At 46.7% G+C, this 25,238-nt stretch overlaps 1 protein-coding gene across 7 annotated transcripts in view; it reads left to right on the plus strand.

The window, feature by feature from the left end:
- The window catches only part of LOC124556688 (centromere protein J), a 288,468-nt gene that overhangs the window by 59,013 nt on the left and 204,217 nt on the right, over positions 1 to 25,238 (plus strand). The gene's annotated exons all lie outside the window — the stretch shown is intronic.

The raw sequence follows: 25,238 nt of genomic DNA on the forward strand, positions 1-25,238 counted from the left end.
TTTCTGGTTCCCCACTAATTAAAACCTCTTCCACTCATCATTTTTTAGGACTGGTCTTTGATGCCTGGTTGACATGGCTTCCCCATCTTCATCAACTAAAGTGGACTTTTGGGTCACATCTCAGTGCTCTTTGATGCCTCAGCAACACCAGTTGGGGTGCAGATCACTCTTCTCTAATACAGCTGTGTAAAGCATTGGCTCAGTCCCATTTCAATGAAGGGAGTTTTGCACATGGCTCGGTGTCACCCTCAACTTTACAGACCCCCCCAGGGGGTCCACAACTCTTTTGTGGATACGTGCGTGGCGAGCACGGGGCCCCGAGCCATTGCAGCCTTCTCTCTCTCCCGGGCTGCATTTCCTTTCCCTTCCCCTCCTTTCCCCTCCATACCCCTTTCCCCTCGCCCTCTCCTCTCCCTCTATTGGTGTCCTTGCTTATGTTGGCCCCCGCTATCCTCCTGGTTTTGTTGGTTTTACACTCCGGCTTTGTTGCGTAATCATCTCCTCCTTTTGGCATTCCTTGGTCCCCCTCTGGGGTTTGACCTCCATTCCAAAATTTCTCTTCCGTAGTGTGAGCCATTTGGGGAAGAGCACCTTACCTAGTGTCTCCGACGTGTGCCCTCCTAGTACATTCCACCTTTTCTTTCACGTCGTTGTCTGATGCTAGGGTGCATAGCCAGCACGGTAGCCAGCCCGTGTGGTGGGGTCGCTATGTACCCTTTTGGTTGAGCCCCCTGAACACACAGGGATCACACTTCTGATACCTGAGCTGTGACCTCCTCATGCATGCCTTGGAGTGGTTGCTCGTCATCCTGGAGCATCGGAACTCCCGGCAATGGCCGCCGTGCCAGACGGCCCTTGCTGTGGCTGGGTGGCGCCTGTGAGGAGAGCTCCTGATCGGAGTGGGTGGTATCAGGGCGGACGCTATGCAGATGAAACGCATACGGGTCCAAAACTCTGGCCGCTCTTCTGCGGCTGTCTCTCTGCGTGGTACTGATTCCTCAAGTGCTGCTTCTCTTGCCCCTTCGGCCTTCCCTTCCGTGGCTACCCCCTGGGAGGAGGGTCAGGCCCGTCGTCTAGGGGCAAAACCTTTCCCCCGTTATCTAGTTTGCACCAGGACTGATGGAGATACTTTCACCAGTGTCAAACCTTTATTCTTTGTGGAACACATTGAAGACAAGTTCGGCGAAGTGGACTCCCTGAGCAAGATGCGGTCGGGTTCGTTGCTGATAAAAACTGTTTCGGCTGCCCAATCTGCGGCCCTTCGTGCCTGTACCCATCTTGGCACAATTCCCGTGTCCATTACCCCTCACCAGTCTCTAAATATGGTACAAGGTGTGATTTTTCACAGATACCTCATCCTTCAAACTGATGAGGAACTTTGGGACAATCTCGGACGGCGGGGTGTTCACTTTGTTCGGCGTGTTCAGAAGGGTCCTAAAGATAATCGTATTGATACTGGTGCCTTTATCCTGGCCTTTGAAGGGGATACCCTTCCTGAGAAAGTTAAGATTATGGTCTATCGCTGTGATGTGAAGCCGTACATCCCACCTCCTATGCGGTGTTTCAAGTGCTTGCGTTTTGGCCACATGTCTTCTCGCTGTTCCCAGGACCCTCTCTGTGGTGACTGTGGACGTCCACTCCATGAGGGGAGTCCCTGTGTTCCCCCTCCTGTATGTGTAAATTGTCATGGTAGTCATTCTCCACGTTCAGCAGATTGCCCAGTCTATAAGAAAGAAAAAAAGATACAGGAGTATAAGTCCCTTGATCGTTTAAGCTACACAGAGGCCCGTAAGAAATATGCACGATTGCACCCTGTGTCCATGACATCTAGTTACGCCTTGGTTACATCTTCATCCCTTCCTCCCCCTTCCTTACCCCCATCCCGGACCCCTCTCCTTCCCCCCTCCCCTGCGGCTCCCACACCTTCTCCTCTGGGCGCTGCTCCCCCTCCCCAGCCGGAGAAGTGTCCCACTCCTTCGGCGTCTGCCGGTCAAGGGCGCCTCTCCCGGGATGCCCCTTCCTGGCACCTTCCAGGTCAAAGGTCTGCTGCAGCGCGGCGACCGCGAGAGCCGCGGTCTATCGGCCCCCAGGTCGCCCGGTCTCTTTCTGTTCCTGATCTTGCTGCAGCTGGCTCCATTATGCCACACAGCCCTCCTCGATCTCAGCCTGAAAAGAAGAAGAAACATAAGTCCCGGGACAAAGAGCCTCTGGTGTCACCGGAGGTCCCTTCCCCGACTTCACAACCGGATACTGACCTGTCGTTTATGGATGTCGCCCCCTCCTTGTCGGTGACGGGTGGGGACCCGGCGGTATGACTGGATTTAGCGTGTTCAGCCCTCATTTAAACCATCGTTCTGTGGTTCTCCAATGGAATTGTAATGGCTACTATCGTCACCTTCCGGAATTGAAATCCCTTCTTTCGTCCTACTCAGCAGCTTGTGTGGTTCTACAGGAATCTCATTTTACTGATGCTCACTCACCGACCCTCCGTGGGTTCCGTGTTTTCTGTCGAAATCGGGTCGGACCCTTGCGGGCTTCTGGTGGCGTTTGTACGTTGGTCCGTACAGACATTGCTAGCACGTGGATTCCTCTCCAAACTACATTGGAAGCGGTTGCTGTTAGGGTCCACTTAGACTCTGCAGTCACAGTATGCAATCTTTATCTCCCTCCTGACAGGACTCTTACACCTGCTGCCTTAACCACCCTTCTTCAGCAACTTCTTCCTCCCTTCCTCCTCCTTGGGGATTTTAATGCTCATCATCCTTTGTGGGGCAGTGCCTATCCATCTAGACGAGGTCTTCTTATAGACCAATTTATTGCAGACCACGACCTGTGCCTTCTTAATGATGGCTCCCCTACTCATTTCAGTGCTGGTCATGGTACCTTTTCTGCCATTGATCTTTCTCTTTCTTCTCCCTCTCTCCTCCCTTCATTACACTGGTCGCCACACGACCACCTTTGTGACAGTGACCATTTCCCGTTGATTATCACGCTCCCTTCCTGCTCCCCGATGGAGAGGTTACCTCGTTGGTCTTTCCACCGCGCCGATTGGCCTCTATATACTGCACAGGTCGAGTTTTCTCCCTCTTTGTCGGGTTGTATTGATGACGTCCTACGTGACGTGTCTGACACGATTGTTCGCGCTGCTAACCTTGCTGTCCCGCGCTCATCTGGACAATTTCGTCGTCGGCAAGTCCCGTGGTGGAGTACGGCCATTGCCATTGCCATCGCCATCCGTGATCGCCGTCGAGCTTTGCAACACTTTAAGAGGCACCCATCTGTAGCCAGCCTTTCTACCTTTAAGCGCCTTCGCGCTAAAGCCCGTTATTTAATCAAACAGAGCAAGCGGATATGTTGGGAACGATTCGTTTCTTCCCTTGGTTCCACTGTCCCTCTGTCACGGGTATGGGCTGCACTTCGCTCTCTCCAAGGTTGCCATCGGCAGTCCACCCTCCCAGGCCTTCACCTCCCAGATGGCATTTGTACGGACCCATTAGTTCTCGCAGAACATCTTGCGACCCATTTTGCAGTGGCATCAGCGTCGGCCTCCTATCCAGCTGCTTTCCTTCATCAAAAACAGCAGGCTGAAGCTGTCACCTTATGTTTCACCACTTGTGAGTCAGAATCTTACAACGAACCTTTCACTGAATGGGAATTTCTTTCTGCTCTATCTTCTTCTCACGATACGGCCCCTGGCCCAGATTCCATTCATAACCAGCTGCTTCAACATCTCAGTGCTCCACAACGGCACCATCTTCTTCGGGTGTTTAACCGTATCTGGCTCCAGGGTGACTTCCCTTCTCAGTGGAGGGATAGCATTGTGGTTCCTGTCCTTAAGCCTGGTCAGAACCCCCTATGTGTTGACAGCTATCGGCCAATTAGTTTGACCAATGTTGGTTGTAAGTTACTTGAACGGCTGGTAGCCCGTCGGCTCACTTGGGTCCTCGAATCTCGGGATCTATTGTCCCCTTACCAGTGTGGCTTTTGAGAGGGACGATCTCCAATCGATCATTTACTTCGCTTGGAATCCGCAGTTCGGCAGGCTTTTTCCCAGCGCCGCCATTTGGTTGCAGTGTTTTTTTGACCTTCGCAAGGCCTATGACACGGCCTGGCGCCATCACATCTTACTAACCCTTCATCAGTGGGGTCTTCGGGGCCCACTCCCGATTTTTATCCGCCAGTTCCTGATCCATCGGTCATTCAGAGTTCGAGTTGGTACTGCTTTTAGTTCTCCACGGACCCAGGAGACGGGCATCCCACAGGGTTCTGTCTTGAGTGTCGTTCTTTTCCTCATTGCTATCGATGGACTTGTGGCCTCTGTCGGTCCCTTGGTCGCCCCTGCCCTGTATGTGGATGATTTCTGCATTTGGGTTAGTTCCTCCTCGATGCCATCTGCAGAACGGCAGCTCCAGGTGGCTATACGGCGTGCCTCTGCATGGACCCTCTCACACGGGTTTCAATTCTCTCCTTTAAAATCGCGGGTGGTCCACTTCTGTCGCCGTACTACGGTCCACCCTGATCCAGAGCTCTATCTCGCTGCACAAAGATTGCCTGTGGTTCCACAGTTTCGTTTCCTAGGTCTTCTTTTCGACAACAAGCTCACTTGGCTGCCCCATATCAGACTCCTGAAGGTAGGATGTTTCCGTAAACTCAATGTCCTTCGCTTCCTTGCCCATTCCTCTTGGGGTGCGGACCGTTCCCTCCTCCTCCGTCTTTATCGTGCTCTAGTTCTGTCACGTTTGGACTATGGTTGTCAAGTTTATGGTTCAGCTGCTCCTTCCACGCTGCACGTGCTGGATCCGGTCCACCATCGTGGTATCCGTTTGGCCACCGGTGCCTTCCCTACTAGCCCTGTTGATAGTCTCCTGGTTGAAGCTGGGATCCCCCCCCTTTCTGTTCGGCGGTCCCAGCTTCTGGTGTCTTATGCCCTTACTATCCGTTCTTCTCCCGCTCATCCTTCCTATTCTATCCTATTCCCAGACCATGGACGTCGCCCGCCTGACTCCCGCCCTCGGGCGGGTTTACCGGTTGGACTGCGCCTTGCGTCTCTTAACCGTGATTTTCGGCTTCCTTCTTTGTCCTGTCTTCCTCGCTCCCTCCCCTCCACCCCTCCTTGGTTAGTTCCTCGGCCTCGAATTCGGATGGATCTCCGCCGCGGTCCGAAAGATTCCATCCCCCCGGTGGTGTTCCGTTCCTTTTTCCGCCAAATTTTATGGGAGTTTCGGGATGCTGTTGTTTTTTACACTGATGGCTCTAAATCTGCTGATCATGTTGGGTATGCCTTCACGTCCTTTGTTGGAACGGAAAATCATCTACTGCCACCCTCATGTGGGGTGTTTACTGCGGAATTGATGGCAATTTCCCGGGCCCTTACCTTTATTAAACAATCCCAACACAACCGCGTTTTGTTATGTACTGACTCGATGAGTGGCCTTCTTGCTATTGACCGGTGTTTTTCGCGCCATCCCTTGATCTCTGCCATCCATGACAATCTCGCTGATCTTCACCGTGCTGCTTGTTCCATAGACTTCCTATGGGTCCCGGGCCATGTGGGTATCCCGGGTAATGAGCTCGCTGATCGTTTGGCTGGGGGAGCAGTTACTTACCCCCCGTTTTCTGTAACCCCTCCTGCAGCGGATTTACGGCTTCACATCAAATCCCACTTTGCACAGTCATGGGCCAATTCTTGGGAGGCTACTCCACTGTCTAATAAACTTCGTGCCATTAAAGTGAATCCAGGCCCATGGCGTTCTTCCTTTCGCCTCTCCCGCAAGGATTCGACCACACTGTGTCGTCTCCGCATTGGCCATACCAGGCTGACCCATGGTTTCCTTTTGCGTGATGAGCCACCCCCGCTATGTGGTTGTGGAGCCTTCCAGTCAGTGGCCCACATTTTGGTTGAATGCCCCCTTCTTTTGGCTCTGCGTGCTAAGTACAGACTCCCCCACACTTTACCTTTGATGTTGGCTGACGATTCCCGGATGGTCTCTCTGGTTCTAGGTTTCCTCCGGGAGAGTGGTTTTTATTCTCAGTTTTAAAGTTTTTAATCTCCCTCTGGTGTTGGGGCAGGGCGGTGAGTGTTTGGGTGTCTCCCACTGTAGGCAGTGTTCAGAGATTCCCGATTCACCTCCCTGACCGGAATCCTCTTTTCTTTCCCTTTTACTCTGTTTTTACCCCTTCTTTTTAAGGCTTGGTTAGTTTTTCTATTCCCATACGTACTTTCTGCATTATAGCAGTTGTACCTTTTAAGTCACAGGTGGTCTTGCCTATGCTGCTTCAGCATAGTGTTGGGTTCGTTCTCTCGCCAACTTCCCTCATTTGTTTTTACTATTGACAACGTGACTGCCCTTTTACGTTTCCCCTTTTTCCGTTTTCTTGTTCTGACTTTTCTGAGATGTCCCGTTAGCAGAATGGAGTCTATTTGAAACAAGGGACTGATGACCTTGCTGTTTGGTCCCTTTAACCTCAACCAACCAACCAACCAACCAACCAACTTTACAGACGCTGGACCCGATACGCCATTGTGGGGTACAACTGACATCTGGAACCTTTTGGACTAGCCCCATGATCCCATTTAATTGGGGCAGGGGTTCTACCACTGCAGGTTCTGCACCAACAGCAGTTAATCACTTATGTGTTACACATCCGCTGCTCCCCGAAGCTCCCAATCTATTGTCTCCACTCTCCAGGTACAGAGATCTGGTTCCTCCCATGGCAGACCAGGTATGGGGTTAGGATTGCCATCCCCCATCTAGTCCCATTTCTCAGGACGCCAGCTCTCCTCTTTCATCTCTTCTTCAGGCCTGTTCACTTATATTTCCATGGTGTGTCTGCCATCTACAGCTATCTTCTCCCCAGGGGGCTCATGGTTCTTTCATGAGTTTGTGTGTGGCGCACACAGGGCTGCAAGCTATTGCAGCCCATCCCTCCTTCCTGGGCTGCATTTGCTTAACCGTGCCCCTCCCTTCCCATCCTTGCTCCTTCTCCGCTGCTATCTCCTTCCCCCCTCTCGGTGTTCCTATTTATGTCCACTTGGCTATCCATCTGGTTCCCTGTATTCCGTGCAGATTTGTCTGTCTTGCATGTTCTTTTTCATCTTGTTTGATGTTTCTGGTCTCACCTTGGGGTTTGATCTCCATTTGTAAATTTTCTGCCTTTAGTGTGAGCCATTTGGGGAAGAACTCCCTCCCAAGTGTGTACAGCATAGATTCCTCTTCCCCTCTTCCTTCGCTGCCGTAGTGCCTCTCTACCCCACTAGGACACCAGTATGTGTAGTGGGGCTGTTATTTACCCATCTGACTGAGCCCCCTGACAACACATAGATGACACTACTGATAACTGAGCTGTTTCCTCCTCGTGTACGCCAAGGAGTGGTTGCTTGTCATCCTGGAGCAGTGGAACTCCCGGCAATGGCCGCCGTAGTAGACGGCCCTTGCTGTGGCTGGCTGGCACCCATGGGGAGAGCCCTTGATTGGAGTGGTTGGTATCAGGGCAGATGCTTGGTGCATGAAGCGTATCATTCTGCAAAAATCTGGCCTTCTCAAACGGCCATCAATTAGAGTGATAACGGGTAATTGAATGCTGCTCTGTATGACCCTGTAGCCTTCCCTTCCCTGGCTACACCCTGAGAGGAGGGCCAGGCTCGCCATCTTGGGATGAAACACTTTCTCTGCTACCAGGTCTGTATTAGGATTGACGGGGGCACATTCGATGCCACAAACCGTTTTTAAGGGCAAGTTTAGGGAAGTGGAGTTTCTCAACAAGATGCGGTCAGTCTCCCTGTTGAGCAAAGCTGCTTCTGCCACCCAATCTGCAGCTCTTCATGCTTGTGATTGTCTTGGCAATGTCCCGGTGTCTATTACCCCTCACCAGTCTCTGAATATGGTCCAGCGAGTGAATTTTCATTGGGACCTCATCCTTCGAACTGGTGAGGAACCCCGGGCTAATGTGGAGTGATGTGGCATCCAATTTGTTCAACGTCTGCAAAAGGGTTGTAATGACAAAAGCACTTATACTGGCACCTTTTTCTGGCTTTCGAGGTAGATACCCTCTCAGAGTAGGTAAAGTTTGTGTGTTACCGATGTGACGTGAAGCTGTACATCCTGCCACCCATGAAATGCTTTCGGCACTTGCATTTTGGGCATACATCTTCCTGGTGTACGGCGGACCCTCTGTGTGGTGACTGGATACGCACTCCATGAAGGAAGTCTGTGTTCTGCCACCTGTGTGTGTAAATTGTCATGACCGACACACTCCGTGCTTGCCAGATCGCCCGGCATACAAGAAAGAAAAGGAGATACAAGATTATCATTCCCAAATCAGTTTTATCTTATACTGAGGCACGTTAAAAATATGAGAGATTCGACCCAGCATTGATGTCTTCTACTTTAGCCACTGTTACATTCTTTCCCTGTAGTACCTCTTCCTTAGTCCAGTCTCATCGACCTATCTTCTCCCACTCCCCCACATTTCCTATGCCCTCCCTTCCAGGTGCCACTCCCCCTCCTTGGCGAAGATGTGCCCCCCCCCCCCCCCCCTCCTCCTCCTCCTTTGATGCCTGCCAGTGATGGGGCTCCCTCCCCTTTGGCATCTCTGACAGGAGGCCTGCTACCACAACTCGGCCACGGGACGCACAGTCCGTGCATCCCAAGGTTGCCCACTCTTTCAGTTCCAGATCTTGTAGAAGCCTTCCCTCCTAGTGTGCTCTGCCCTCCTCAACCTCTGGAGGAGAAGAAAACAAAACACAAGTACCCCTGGTGCCCTCAGAGGTGCCATATCTCCCCTCGCGATCTGGGTCAGTCGTCTTATTTATGGATGTCACCCCACCATTGCTGATGACATATGGTGACCCAGTGGTGTGATTGGCTTCAACCTGTTCGCTACCCATGTGGATACGCACTCTTGATCATTCACTTGAACTATAATGGCTACTACAGTCACCTTCCAGAGTTCGCAATCCCTTACTGCCTTTTACTCAGCAGCTTGTGTTGTTCTTCAGAAATCTCGTGTTACTGAAGGTGCTCACTCACTGTCTCTTCGTGGGTATTGTGCTTTGTGTTGGAACTGGGTCGGCCCTTCGAGGGCTTCTGGTGGCGTCTGCGCATTGGTACATATAGGTATTGTTAATACACAGATCCCACTTCTTATCACATTGGAAGTGGTTGCCATTCAGTTCTGCTTGGACTCTGCCATAACAGTTTCCAATCTGTCTCCCCTTCCTGACAGGCCATTTACATCTGCTGCCCTAACTGTCCTCCTTCAGCACCTTTCCCCTCTCTTCCTCCTCCTCGGGGATTTTAATGTTCATCACCTTTTGTGAAGCAGTGCTTCCTTATCTTGTCAGGGCCTCTTAATTGACCAATTTCTTGCGGACCACAACCTGTGCCTTCTTAACGATGGTTCCCTACTCATTTTAGTGCTGCATATGGCACTTTCTCTGCTATTGATCTTTTGCTCTCTTCCCCTCCCATTCTTCCTTCCTTACCACATGATGACCTCTGTGATAGTGACCCCTTCCCGTTTGTTCTCTCGTTACCTTCGCTGTTGACTTTTCGTCAGGGCACTGATGACCCTGATGTTGAGTGCGCCCTGGACCCAAATCATCATCATCATCATCATCATCATCATCATCCTCTTTCTCTTTGCACTTCGCGATGACCAGAGTACCCCGCTGGGCTTTCCATCGTGCTGATTGGCTTCTGTATATATCCCAGGTCATGTTTCCACCTTCTTTGTCAGGTTGCATTGAAGAAGTCATCCGTGATCTGTCCGATAAGATACTCCACGCTGCCGGCATTTCTGCATTTCTGTTCCCCGCTTGCCAGGCTCTGTTCACCGGCCAGTTCTGTGGTGGCTCACGGCTATTGCCACAGCTAGCCATGATCGTCATCATGCCTTGAAACATCTTAAGTGGCATCCATTCTCTGACAGTCTTATTACCTTTAAATATCTTCGTGCCAAAGCCAGTTGTGTAATCAAACAGAGCAAATGGGTGTGTTGGAAACACTTTTGTCTCCTCTTATCTTTCGTCCAGTCATCACAGGTGTGGGCTAACCTCTGCTCCCTCCAAGGTTGTCAGCAAAAGTCATCCATTCCAGGACTTTCCCTTCCAGGTGGCTTTTGTGCAGATCCATTAGTTCTTGCAGAATACCTCACAATCCATTCTGTGACAGCATCAGCATCAGCCTCCTATCCAGCTGCCTTCGTCCTCCGGAAACAACAGGCTGAAGCTTCCTGCTTATGTTTTACCTCTTCTCAGGTGGAATCCTACAATGAACCTTTTACTGAATAGGAGCTGCTTCTGGCACTCTTCTTCCAATGATTCAGCTCGTGGCCCAGACTCCATCCATAACCAATTGCTTCAACACCTCAATCCTCCACAATGCCAGTATCTCCTCCAGGTGTTCAACTATATTTGGCTCAAAGGCATTTTACCCTCACATCGGAGAGACAGTATTGTGGTCCCTGTCCTTATCATCAGGTCATTGAATCTCAGGACCTTTATCTCCTTCCCAATGCAGCTTTCGGGAGAGATGGTCTCCGATTGATAATTTGCTTTGATTGGAAACGGCAGTTTGGCATGCCTTTTCTCAGCGCCGCCATCTTGTTGCAGTTTTCTTCGACCTTTGTAAGACCCACGACACATCTTGACGCCATTGCATCTGCCTTTTGCTCCACGAGTGTGGTCTTCAGTGCCCCCCTCCTGATTTTTATTCGCCACTTCCTGTCCCACCGGTCATTCAAAGTCTGGGTTGCCACTGTTCTCAGCTCACTGTGGACCCAGGAGAAAAGCATCCACAGGGTTCAGTATTAAGTGTTGTTGTTTTTCTGATCACTATTAATGGATTTGTGGCCTTCACTAGACCATTGATCATCTCTGCTCTGTATGTGGATGATTTCTGTATTTGGACTAGCTCCCATTAGGTGGTGTCTGCAGAATAACAGCTCCAGGATACTATGCCGCAAGGTTTTGCGGCTTTGGAAGACAAAATGGCATAACCTCAGCACGTACAACAAACTGCGTGCCATTAAGGAGATTACAAATGTGTAGTAATCTTCCGTGCGGGCCCGTGGCAGGGACCCTGTGGTTCTCTGCTGGCTCTGCATTGGCACACGGCTGCCTCCTGCGCCACGATGACCCACCCCACTGTCAGTTCGACTCCTGGCTGACAGTGGCCCATATCTTATCTTGGTGAGCTGTTATTTGGCTGCCCTGCAATGGACTCTTCAGTTACCGGACTTGTTGCCATTAATTTTGGCTGACAATGCCTCATCGGCTTATTTAGTTTTATGTTTTATACGTGACGTTGGGTTTCATCATTCTATATAAATTTTAGCACATGTCCTTTGTCCCTTTGTGTTCTCCACTTTAATGCTTTTAGGGTGGATGTTTTAATGTGTTGCAGAGCGGCTGGCTTTTCCTTTTTATTCTCGTGGTCGACCAACCACGGTCATCTGCTCTCTTGTTTTTACCCCTTGTACCAGTTTCTTGCTTCTCTATGTGGTTTTCTTTTCCTGTTTTGTCCATAGTAGTGTTGGTTGTCCTTTCTCCTGTTACTATGCTGTACGTCTCCTTTCTTTTCTTCTTTCCGTTGTGTAGTTATTTTACCGGGAACACAGGACTGATGACTTCGCAGTTTGGTCCCTTCCTCCCCTCTTTTAAACCAACCAACCAACAGCTCCAGGATGCCATCTGGTGTGCTTCCATGTGGACACTCTCGCACAGTTTTAAGTTCTCTCCCGTTAAGTCAAGGATGGTGCATTTCTGTCTCAGGACTACAGCCCATCCTTATCCAGAGTTCTACCTCGATGCCAAACGCCTGACCTTGGTCCGCCAATTTCATTTCTTGGGTCTTCTTTTTGGCAACATTTGTCATCTGACGGTTGGCTGCTTTCGTAAACTCAATGTCCTTCGCTTTCTTGCCCACACCTCATGGGCTGTGGGTTGTGTGTGACCCTTCTCCGCTTTTACCGGGCATTGGTTCTGTCCTGTCTGGACTATGGCTGTCAAATTTGTGGATCAGCTGCCCTTTCCATGTTGCTCACCATTGCGGTATCTGTTTAGCCACTGGTGCCTTGTGCGCTAGCCGTGTTGTCTTCTGGCTAACGTTGGGATCCCTGCCCTTCCAATTCGGCGGTCCCAGCTCCTGGTCTCCTGTGCCATTAGTATCCACTCTTCACCCCCCCCCTCTCCCCCTCCCCCCATTTGGTTTGTTCCTCGGCCATGTATTAGGATGGATCTTTTCTGGAGACCGAAAGCCTCAATCACTCGAATGCTGTTCTGCTGTTTGTTCTGAACGCTGTTACAGGAGTTACAGGATGCCGTTGTTTCTTACAACGATGGCTGTAAATCATGTCTTCTGTTGGTACAGAATACCATCTCTTGGCTGCAATGTGTCGGATGTTTACTGCGGAATTGATGGCCATCTATCGGGCCCTTTGTTTTATTTAACAGCCCTCCCTCACCCGAATTGTGTTATGTATGGACTCAATGAGTGGCCTTCAGGCTATTGCTTGATGGTTTTCCCACCACCCATTGGTCTCTGCCATCCATGACTTTCTCACTGATGTTCGTGATCCTGCATTTTTGGTTGATTTCATAGGGGTTTCTTGCCATGTAGGTATTCCAGGCAATGAACTTGCATCTGGCTGGGGCAACTCTCTGCCTTCCGTTCTCTGTGACCCCTCTGGGAGTAGATTTAAGGCTGTACATCAAATCCCTTTTTGCTAAATTGTGGGCTGACTCTTGAGAGGCTACCCCCTTCTCTAATAAACTTTGTGCCATCAAGGAGACTCCCACGATGTGACTTTCTTACCTCTGGCTCTCCTGGTGGGTATCTGCCATCCTCTGCTGTCTTCATATTGACCATACTAGTTTGACACATGGTTTTGTACTCCACAATAAGACCCCCTCCCCTCCCCCACTTTGTAGTTGCGGAACTCCACTCATGGTGATCCATATTTTGTGGACTGCCCCTGCCTTTTGGCCCTTCCCACTAAATATGTCATCCCTCCTTCCTTGTCTTGGGTGTTAGCAGACGACCCTTGCATAGTTATGCCTGTTCTCAGTTTTGTTCATGAAAGTGGTTTGTACTCTCAGGTATCTCAGGTATAAGTCCTTGAATCATCCTCAGGAATTAGTCCCTCAGTTTGTATAGGCATTGGTTATGGAGGCCTTGACCTAACCTCCACACCGGCCAGGTTCTTCCCGCCTTTTTCCCACATTTTTCTCTGGTCTGTTGTGCTGATTTGTTTCGCCATTTCTTGTTTTCTTCCCCTGGATTTGTCCCAGTTGTGTCATGATAATGGTATGGTGTGGATGTCAGGGCAGGTTGGTGGCAGTGCTGGTGCCATACCACACACAGTGTTTCTGGACACCCTGCTCTCCTCGTTTCCATCAATGCCCCCGTTCTTTTCCCTTCCTGTTGCCCTGATGTCCCTGCTCCTTCTTTCTTTGCATGTTGATTGGACTGTGCAGTTTGTGTTGTTCTTCCCTTGCTTTCTGTCATCCTAGATCATGGGACTAATGACCTCACTGTTTGGTACCGTACCCCAAACCAACCAGCCAACCACAGCTCTGTCTTGATCTATCACAAGGTCTGGCTAATTCTCCTTTATTCTTGGCATGTTTAGAGGTTCAGAAGTAGTCTACACTGATGACTTGTTGGCTGCCAGTTACGCTGGCTTTGCTTACATTCATGCAGGACATAATGAACTGTGCTCCTTGCTATATGGCTGCAGTGTTTTCACTTCGGAGTTGGTAACCATATCTCATGCTCCTGAACATGCTCGTTCCTGCACCTGCGAGTCCTTCCTCATCTGTAGGACTAGTTGATCAGTTTATGAGCTCTTTACCAGTGATAACCTCACCATCCATTGGTCCTGATTATCTAGGTTTCCCCTTTTTGCCCTTGAATAATGTGGATGTTGAGTGGTCTTTCTCTGGACCCGGGTCACATTGGGATCATGGGCAATGAACTGGCTGACAGGCTGGCCAAATTGACTGCTGGCAATCTGCCTCTTGAGATTGGTATTCCATAATCAGACCTTCGATTGGTGTTACACTGTCAAGTTCTAAGGATTTGGAATATGGCATGGCACACACTGACTTTGCCAAACAAATATGAGTGATAAATGAGATCTCAAATTTGTATAGGTCCTCCATGTGGGCCTCTCGCAAGGACTCCATAGTCCCTTGCTGGCTCCACATCAGCCATGCTTGGCTGACTCATGGTCATCTCTTCTGTTGTGCAGATCTGCCCCAACTGTCTTTGTGGTGTCCATTTGACAGTGGTCCACATTTTGCTGGACTGTCCTAACACAGCTGCCCTGCAGCAGACTCTTAATCTTCCTGACACTCTATGCATGGTGTTAGTGGATGATGCCTCAGCAGCTGACTAACCAACCAACCAAGCCTTCCATTATATGTGCACTCACACTCGTAAAAATTTCAGTCTACGTATAGTAACTCCACAAGGAACCATAAGCCAATGGTATCACCAAAACCAGTTTTTTTTTTTTTAAGTATACGTGATCTCCTTTCTCACTTCCACGATATCTTCCTGTTGTTATTTTGCAGAGCCTTTGTTTGGTCAATGCTGGACTATGGCGGTGACCATGGTGGTATTGTATAGGTTTCTGTATGACCATCCTATCTAAAGACCTTGTAGTCCAGGTATTTGATTGGTGACTGGAGCCTTTTTGGACAAGCTCTACATCCAGCCTCTGTGCTGATGTTGGTAAATAGCCTTTAATCACCTAGCAAAAGTTGCTTATGATCTGACATGCATATAAGGTCCAATCATTTCCAAAGTCTCGAACTTTTAATATACTTGTTTGGTTGTTAGTAGAACACATGTATGTACATTTTGGGAGAGCAATAAGACTGTTCCGATTAAAGCTAAGGAGGAACTTGCAGAGCTCAGTGTGGCAGAAATGTTTTAACACAGAATTGAAGCAAGGGTTGGTTAACAGTGAGCTTCTTGCTGTTTTAGATTTGACCAAGTACAAGAAACCTTCTACTTTGGAGTCCAGTTTTAATCAAATATTTTACAAATTTTTGGGTTAATGCCAAAATTTAACAGTATTTACACTGATGAGTCTGAGCACGGCCATACTGTTGGGTGCAGTGGCTTTTATCAGTGGTGGTTTTTCTCTTAACGTGAATGTATAACGTGATGTAGAAGTAATTACCATAATTATCAGTCTGGTCTAATTATCAGTCTACTAGTCTTTCCACAAGTAGCCAGCAGTGGTTGCTTCTGCCTGTTTGGTCATTAATTTCTTGTGGCAGCATCGTTAGGATTAAATTTCTGAACTAATTTACATTCTTTGAGCAGAACTCTGTGGAACCCTAAAGGCACTAAAGCAGAGAAGATACAATCAACAGAATAGTTTTCTTGTCTGCTCTGATTTCCTCAGGCCCCTACAGACCTTTCAGCTAATGTACCCAGCAGATAAAGTGGTACAAATGTAATATCCTGTGTTGTCCATTTGAGTACTACTGCACAGTTGTTGAGGAGGAGAAGTAAGAGTCGAAAGTAAAATTCATAGAAAACAAGATTACAGACAGAATGACTGACCGTTACATACCTGTAAGATCTGAAAGCCCTGTATTGCTGATAGGAACATTTAAAAGTGAAAATACTAATATAAGCTTTTGAAACTTTGTTTCTTACTCAGGGAAGAATGAGTAGTAGTTTGAGGAAGATAAGGCAGTTACAAGTAAATTACACTCTTTTCTTACCAGTATCACTGAGTTCCACATCTTGCATGTAAGTACTGGTCGACCATTCTTGCTCTTTAGAGATGTATGTCAGTAGAAGTATGTGTGACTGGAAGTACAAAATGATAAAAGGTGGCTGACGAAGCCAACAATTTTGCTGTGGTGAACTCTATTGCAGTGACACAGATGGAAGGAATGGCTGACACGCACCACCTCCAGTCTAAGTAGCCACCAGTGTGTGGTGCTTATGGTGTACTACTGACTGTGCATATCATTTGACTTGATTACATTCTGTATGCTGATAAGAAGGCAGCCATTTTTTTTTAGATCACTATTTCTTGACTGCTTTAAATAACAGTGAGATAAGTATAGAAAAGGTTTTAAGATTTGTGTATTGTCTGTACTATTGTTGAAATTACTGTGTAGGTCATCTTAATGTGTCTATATCTGACTGATTCATTACTTTTTAATATTTTTTTAATTACTCAATGATCACACTAAAGTATCCTGTTGTGACTGATGCACGCTGAAGAAGAGGAGGGTACCCAGGTAGCCAAGAACAACAGAAATTTATTGCTTCTGAGAAAATGTACAGAACCGTTAGTGACTGGAACAGCTTCCATGTCAAGCAACAGGCATAACAGTTCTTCAGTACACAAGCAGAGTACACTGTCAGTTGCCATTGAGAGTAACAGTTATTGAATCTATAAGCAAGTACACTGTTGGTCACTATCAATCATTACTGCCATAGTCAGTCGGTATACGCAGCACTGCTGATATCTCTGGGTTTGCCGGAGAGTGCAGTGGTCTGTGGATTAGACTGGTGGCACTTCAGATGTTACGTTGACATCAGGACTGGAATTCGCACAGGCTGGTGAGCTTCTGGGCTGTGTCCTATAAGGCCTTCATGGTGGAAGAATACAAGGAAAGTCTTGGCATGTGGCTCAGGATGTGAGCTAGTGATGGCTGTATCCTCTGAATGTGGTGCCTCAGTGCTGCAGCGGCTGGCGAAGGCAAACTAAGCTACATCTACTTGCAGGTGTTGTGACAGGGCGGCAACCTAAAACACTGTGTTGTGTAGCTCGATTATAAGGCACCAGCTGTATGCCACATTTCTCTTTCCTTTGGAGGAGATGATGGAGCCAACTTGTTGCGTAGGTGGTAGCTGCAGGGAGGATGACATTGAAAGAGACGCCACTATTTTTTCCCACAGAAGAGGCCATTTGGGAGAAAAGGAGTGGTAGTGCCAGTGTCAGTGCCAGCAGGGCTACACCAAAGGCAAAACACGCGCCATTGAAGTGCCCATCAGAGAAGGTGAGAACATTAGACAAATGTGATCCACATTGAGAAGGGATACCCAAGAGGAGAATGAGGGTATTGAAGGCAGGTGGGAAGATGCAGCGACGGGTGGAATGAAGGAAAACATGTCGGTATGTGACAATCCAGGACCAACAGAAGTGGGAAAGAGATGAGTGACGGCACCAGCAGTTGGAGAAGTGTAGTTCATGGAGCGGATGGGTACCGAGGGCATCAGAATGACTGATAGTGAGAAGCACTGACTGGGCCAGCTGTGGAGGCACTGGGACAAGAGGCAGTGCAGGAAGCGAGTGTGAGAGGCAGAGAGGCCAGAGAGAGCCGGGAGAGGTGCATCAGGAAGACCAGGAACATGGAGGCAGTTCAGTGCAACAAGGAAGATGGGTGAAGAATCTATGACGTTGTCAAATTCTGGAAAAAGTGGAGATAATGGCATTAAGTTCTGCACTGGGAAGACTTCAGGATGGGAGAGGCACTGACGAAGAAGCTATGAGGTGTGCGGGAAGCTCAAAGTGTGAAGCAGTTACGTGCAGCTTTTCGTGGATGATGATGCTGTAGTATACAGAGAAGTTGCAGCATTAGAAAATTGCAGCAAAATGGGGGAAGATCTGCAGCGGATAGGCACTTGGTGCTGGAAGTGGCAACTGACCCTTAACATAGACAAATGTAATGTATTGCGAATACATAGAAAGAAAGATCCCTTATTGTATGATTATATGATAGTGGAACAAACACTGGTAGCAGTTACTTCTGTAAAATATCTGGGAGTATGTGTACGGAAGGATTTGAAGTGGAATGATCATATAAAATTAATTGTTGGTAAGGCGGGTACCAGGTTGAGATTCGTTGGGAGAATCCTTAGAAAATGTAGTTCATCAACAAAGGAGGTGGCTTACAAAACACTCGTTCGACCTATACTTGAGTATTGCTCATCAGTGTGGGATCCGTACCAGATCGGGTTGATGGAGGAGATAGAGAAGATCCAAAGAAGAGTGGCGCGTCTCATCACAGGGTTATTTGGTAAGCGTGATAGCTTTACGGAGATGTTTAGTAAACTCAAGTGGCAGACTCTGCAAGAGAGGCGCTCTGCATCGCAGTGTAGCTTGCTGTCCAGGTTTCGAGAGGGTGCGTTTCTGGATGAGGTATCGAATATATTGTTTCCCCCTACTTATACCTCCCGAGGAGATCACGAATGTAAAATTAGAGAGATTCAAGCGCGCACGGAGGCTTTCTGTTAGTCGTTCTTCCCGCGAACCATACGCGAGTGGAACAGGAAAGGGAGGTAATGACAGTGGCACATAAAGTGCCCTCCACCACACACAGTTTGGTGGCTTATGGAGTATAAATGTAGATGTAGAAACTATGCAGACCTGTCTGTAGCACTTGGTGGTGTCACCACCGAACAGTGCTGCGTCGAGTGAGTGGTATCCTGGATCATACACAGCAGCTGTTGACCCCCAACTGGAAAAGTTGCAGAAGGTAAAGTTCCAGTATGAAAGGATACATGGTATATGGACAATTGAGACCAATGAGAACAACACAGAAGGGGATTCAGCATTGACAATATTGACAAGAGAAGTGGACAGCATGGAAAATGGTGCAAACAGGAAAAGGCACCAGAAAGAACAAATGAAGCAGCACTAGTACAAAATGGGGACAAGGGAAAAAGCAAGAATAAGACATGGAAATGCGAAACATAAAAATAAGTGTACACAGGCAAAAAAAGAGAGAGAGAGAGAGAGAGAGAGAGAGCAGGAACATCAGTCAAGCACAGAGCAGAAGCACGAAAACTCTGTCGGGAGGTTCAGAGAGAAGGGCTACCTGGTTTACCACAAGATAGGGAGAATGAAGATTTGGAGACAAAAAGTTGGAAAATTTACCCTCATCATCAACTAAAGTATCCCATTGTGTGTGTTGCACACACAAGAAGAAAAAGGTGTCTGGGTAGCCAAGAACGGTAAACTTCATTACTACAGAGGAACTACACAACAGTATTAACAGCTGAAACAGCTTCCAAATAAACCAACACAAAGATCATTCAGATCTAATGAAGGATGTACCAGACATGAGAAAATTTCTTGAATACACTAGTGAACTACACTATCGCTTACTACTGATAATAACTGCTGTAGGCAGAGACTGTATATGCATCACTGCCAATATCTCAGAGTTCATCGGTAGTGCTGCACTCTGACGAGTAGATTGGTGGCACTTCTGACACAAAGTCGAGACATCGATGTTGGGACTGGGATTTACTCTGGCTGGCAAGCTGCTGGATGGTGCCCTGTAAAGGCTGCCTGGCATAGTAATACCAGTCAACAGAATCATTTTGCACGGCTCGCGGATGTGAGCTAGTGATGGCTGTATCTGGTGAATGTGACACCCTCAATACTGCAGCAGTTGGCACAGGCAAACAGAGCTATGTCAATTTACAGGTTTCTTGACCAGGTGGCAGTCCACAACACTGTGTTGTGTGACTGGATTGTAAGGCACCAGCCATATGCCACACAAAACAAACCACAGTTACACGAATCGTAGTTTTACAATTTGGATTGTGTGCTCATTTCTCTTATAGTGTGTGTAATTTTTAACCCTTTGCATATATGTATTTTAACAACCATATACACTGAGGTGATGAAAGTAATGAGACATCTAATATCACATCAGAGCTCCTTTGCCCAGCATAGTGCAGCAGCTCGACATGACGTGAGCTAAACAAGTTGTTGGAAGTCCTCTTCAGAAATATTGAGCCGTGCTGCTTCTGGAACCAGAAGTGTTGACAGTGCTGGCTTTTGTACACAAATTGACGTTTATATTATGTCCCATAAACATTTTATGAGATTCATGTCAGGCAGTCTGGGTGTCCAGATTATTTGCTCAAATTGTCCAGAATGTTCGTCACTCCAGTCACATGCTGCATTGTCATCCATACAAATTCCATCATTGTTTGGGAATGCGAAGTCCATGAATGGTTGCAGATGGTCTCCAAGAATAACCAAACATAACCATTTCCAATCAATGATCGGTTCAGTTTGACCAGAGGACCTGATCCATTCTATGTAAGCGTGGCCCATATCATTATGGAGCTACCACCAGTGTGCACAGTGCCTCACTGACAACTTGGGTCCATGTGTTTGTGAGATCTGCACCACACTTGAACCCCACCATTAGCTCTCACCAGCTGAAATCGTGACTCATCTGACCTGGCCACGGTTTTCCATTCTTCTAGTGTCCAACTAGGCACTCACATTGGTTGTCTGCTGCTGTAGCCTATTAATGTCCGGTTTTGCCACACTGTCCAAACATATATGTTTGTCATGCACCCCCATTGATTTCTGGGGTTATTTCATCCATTGTTGCTTGTCCGTTAGCACTGACAATCGCATGTAAACGCCACTGCTCTTGGTCGTTGAGTGAAGGCCGTTGGACACTGTGTTGTCTGTGGTGAGAGATAATACCTGAAATTTGGTATTTTCATCACACTCTTGATACTGCTGATCTCTGGATATTAAATTCCCTAACAATTTTCAAAATGGAATGTCCCATGCATCTAGCTCCAAGTACTATGCCATATTAAAGCTCTATTAATTTCCATTGTGTGATCGTAATCACATCAGAAACCTTTTCACATGAATCACCTGAGTACAAATTACAGCTCTGCTAATGCACTGCCCTCTTATATTTTGTGTACTTAGTACTACCATCATCTGTATATGTGCGTATCACTATCCCATGACTTTTGCCATCTCAGTGTATGGCACAGTTAACCAGCTTTTACTTACTCTCAGAGTGGCAAGTTCTTTCTGTGCTCTTTATTAATTGTCAGCAAGCCACATCTACCTGATAAAAAACTGAAGCACTCATTTCAGCTAATTCAAATTTTTTTAGTATATCACGTCATGACTATCGCCCATTTTAATGTATTGGTAAGAAACTGATGTCTGTGGTGCCATTGCCATTCAGTCTGTGAAGTCTGTAATGCATGTACTTTGCTCAAGAGGAAAGACATTGTTCATCTCACTACATGCATAAATTCATATTCAGCGAGGGCACTGATAACCATGCCATTGGGTGCACTGGAATCAAATCACGATTGTCACATAACCTGTAGATGTCTCTTTGTAGATCTTTGAATTCTTACGTTCATTTCCAGGTGTATTTAATCATATTGGTATTTGGTGATAATAACTGAACTTTGATTTTCAAAAGTTCATGACAACACAGAAAAGTAATTTTCATGTGGATGTTACCTGGTTTTCTTTGACTCAGAGTACGGTCCTGTTTTGTCATGCTGTGGGCTTCAATGAGCTCTCATCTTACATAAAACAATAAACTGAAAACCTTTACAAATTCAAAGTAAAATTAAATGCATATCTTACTATCCACCTCTGCAAATTGTCTAATCATCTGAATTAAAGTTCTGAATGCTTCTGTTAGCTTCACTATAAGTAGCAGTCTTCATTGTAAACACATGCCTATACTTCCAGAACAGATACGGGGTGTATAAAAGAATCATCCGGTTTGGCACATATATATTTCTGAAACTAATAAACATATATAACGAATTTCATTTTGTGATGAACGGGAAAATCAGAGTTTTTTTCATAGGTGTTCAATATGTCCCCTTGATATGCCCGGCATATGTCAATGTGGTATTCAAATTGTTCTCAAAGTGCAGTGAGCGTGTCTTAAGTTACAGCTCCCACAGTTGCTGTTAAGCGATGTCTTAATTCATTCTGAAGTGTTGGCAGAAGAGCCAACACTGTGTTGCTAGAGGAGGCCGAAATGCACGTGTTTAATTACACGCTGACTGGCGCGAGGTCTGGAACAGTTAAGGGAATTAATAGTAGCAAATAAAGTACGTAGTTTATATATTACTTAACTTTAATCCACAATTGGTGTACATCGCTCTTGACGGTACATGTTATAATCTCAATATCAAATGCTATGGCGCCGTGCTAGGTCGTAGCAAATGACGTAGCTGAAGGCTATGCTAACTATCGTCTCGGCAACTGAGAGCGTAATTGTCAGTGAACCTTTGCTAGCAAAGTCGGCTGTACAACTGGGGCGAGTGCTAGGAAGTCTCTCTAGACCTGCCGTGTGGTGGCGCTCGGTCTGCAATCACTGACAGTGGCGACACGCGGGTCCGACGTATACTAATGGACCGCGGCCGATTTAAAGGCTACCACCTAGCAAGTGTAGTGTCTGGCGGTGACACCACACATTCAATGTTGTTGGTAATGGAGGCACATAAACAGAGTCTTTTATAAACCCCCACAAGAAACAATCACATACAGTCAGGTCCGGTGATCTTGGAGGCCAGTAATGTAGAGCTTGAATCATTTGGTCCAGTGCAACCAGTCCATTGTTCAGTAATTGTTTGATTTAAAAATTCCTGTATTTCCAGTTGCCAGTGTGGCGGCACCCCATCCTGTTGGTAAATGAAGTTGTTTGAGTCAGGCTCCAATTGTGGGAAAAGAAAGTTCTCAAGCATATTGAGATATGTTCTGTAACAGTGTTCTCGGCAAAGAAAAATGGATCACACACCATTTCCCATGGAACTGCACAAAACACATTAAATTTTGGAGAGTCCCACTCATGTTGTTAAACTTCATGTGGTTGTTCTGCACCCCATATTCTCACATTATGACAATTCACCTTTCCATTTAAATGGAATGTTGCGTTGCCACTAAACACTAAGTGTGGAAGAAAACTGTCATCCTTCACCTTGCCAAGGATGAAATTATGGAACTCCACATGTTGTTGATTGTCACCTTCATGAATAGCTTGTAGTAGCTGAATTTTGTATGGTTTCATGTGTAAACGTCGATGCATCACATGCCAGATGGACATCAGGGGCATGCTGAGCTGTTGAGCTGCATGGTGAATGGATTTCTGCGGACTCCTTGTGAAACTGTGGCAGATGCGTTCGATGTCTGTGTCACACAGTTTGGGACGGCCCAGCAATTTGCCTTTACACAAGCAACCTGTTTCTCGGAATTGTTCATGCTGTCATCTAATACTGTGTGCTGTAGGTGGATCCACACCATATCTAATACAAAAGTTACGCTTAAGAGTTATCACTGACCTGCACGGCACAGAACGTAGAACACAAAACACTTTCTGTTGTCCTGACACCATTTTTTTAGAACAGAGCTGGACGCACACTGCTGCTACCTAGCGGGAACCCTGTAAAACTTGAGAGTTTACTCTTTCCAACAGTACATTGTTCAGACGTGTATCACAGATAACATAATAGTTATAATTTTTTTTAAATTGGATGATTCTTTTTGATACACCCTGTATAACCGCATATTTTATGAAAAATATAAATGTGAGCAAGAAGATATTAAACTAGCAGTAGGAGGCCAACAACATGTGTTTAACATAACCAATAAAGCAATGTTTCTTTAAGCAGCAGCTTTCCTGTAATTTTGCTTTGTTGAACTTAACTTCAACCACAAATAGCGTACATAAGTTTAATAATATTTAATTATGAATGCACTCTCTTGCTTCCATACCCCTGACGAGTCTCCTTCATGATGGGATCTATGCAATGTGGTGGACAAATGAACAGATGAACACTTTTTTGTTAATTCTTTCTTCTGTTGTTCAAATAAACAATTAGTTAGTGACCTAGTTATATTAAGAGTATTTATCATTTCACTATTGTATGATACTTCGATATACAAGGTGATTATAATTAAACTTTCAAACCACTGTAGAAATAACACCACTGGTCAGAATGATGTCAAATTGCAATGCAATATTATCAGAGAAGGGGAAAAACATATGGCAGAAGAAAAATAAATAGTTACAAAATGTAGCACTAGGTGGCACTGTAAGCATCATAATGTAATAGTGGTCGACTACAAATCACAAATGAATCATACAACAATGTCTAAGGTGTAAGTCTGACGTTAAACAACTGGACTACTCAGTGTGCATGGGTGTACAGGTGTGCTACTGTTAAGTTATATAAGCCCATCCACCACAGCAAGGTCATATAACATTGAATGGGAAAAATTGGTTTTTAATTGTTCTGAGGCCAAAAACCACATAAAAAGCATCAATCAAAATCAAATTGGATTATTAATTTCCATGTGACTGACCCAAAGCACATTAAATATGCTGTCTACCATTTTCTGCAACAAGTTAAAATCGAGAAACGGCATGTTCCATAACTGAACGAAGTGTTTCCAGGGTCACGTTCAGAATGTGTTGCGCAGTGTGTGCCTTCAATGCAGCTAAGTTTGCAATCGGAACACTGAACACAACATCTTTTAGATAGCCCCACAGCCAGAAGTCACACAGATTAAGATCAGGTGATCGGGTCGGCCAGGCTGTAGGGAAATGGCAGCTGATAATTCTAGCATTTCCAAAATGGCGCTTTAGCAGTTGCTTAACTGGATTTTCAATGTGCGGAGGTGTGCCATCTCGCGTAAAAATGATCCCTCCACACATCCACGCTGTTGGAGAGCTGAAATGACATGGTTGCGCAAAAGACATTTCTAGTGCTTACCAGTGATAGTACAGGTAACAGGACATGAAGCACCTGTATCCTTGAAAAAATATGACCCTATGATAAATGATGCCATAAACCTGCACTACACAGTGACTTTTTCAGGATGAAGTGATACTGGTTGATTTGCATGTGGATTTTCCATTGCACATATTCAACAATTCTGTGTACTGACATGCTGTCAGATGGAAGTGGGCTTCGTCTGTCAACAAAATCTTCCACAGCCAATCGTTGTCCACATCCATGTGAGCAAGAAATTCTAAAGCAAAGAAAGATGGCAGGTCAACAGGAAGCAACTCGTGCACATGAGTAATTTTGAATGAATAGCAAAGAAGGATGTGCTCACGGGTATGTCCAATGTTCGGGCAATTCTCCGTGTACTACACGTTTGCACACCACCACTCCTCTCCTCTTACATTGCCGTGACCACTGTTTCCATTTCCTCCCTCTACCAGGTTGCACACCAAAAGAAACCATCTTTCAAAGTTCCGAATCATTTTCTCCAGACCCACGGCAGTCATCGGGCCAGTGCCTTGTTTCAAACCCTTCAGTGTTCGGAACTTCGGCAGAGCGACGTGTGCACAGTCATCATTCTTGTAATACAGCTTTACAAGCAGAGCACGATCCTGCATTGAGACAGTCATGGCGAACGTCACAGGCACGAAAGGAATAAAAGTC

This window comes from Schistocerca americana, chromosome X, assembly GCF_021461395.2.
Source record: "Schistocerca americana isolate TAMUIC-IGC-003095 chromosome X, iqSchAmer2.1, whole genome shotgun sequence".
Classification (NCBI taxonomy): Eukaryota; Metazoa; Arthropoda; class Insecta; order Orthoptera; family Acrididae; genus Schistocerca; species Schistocerca americana.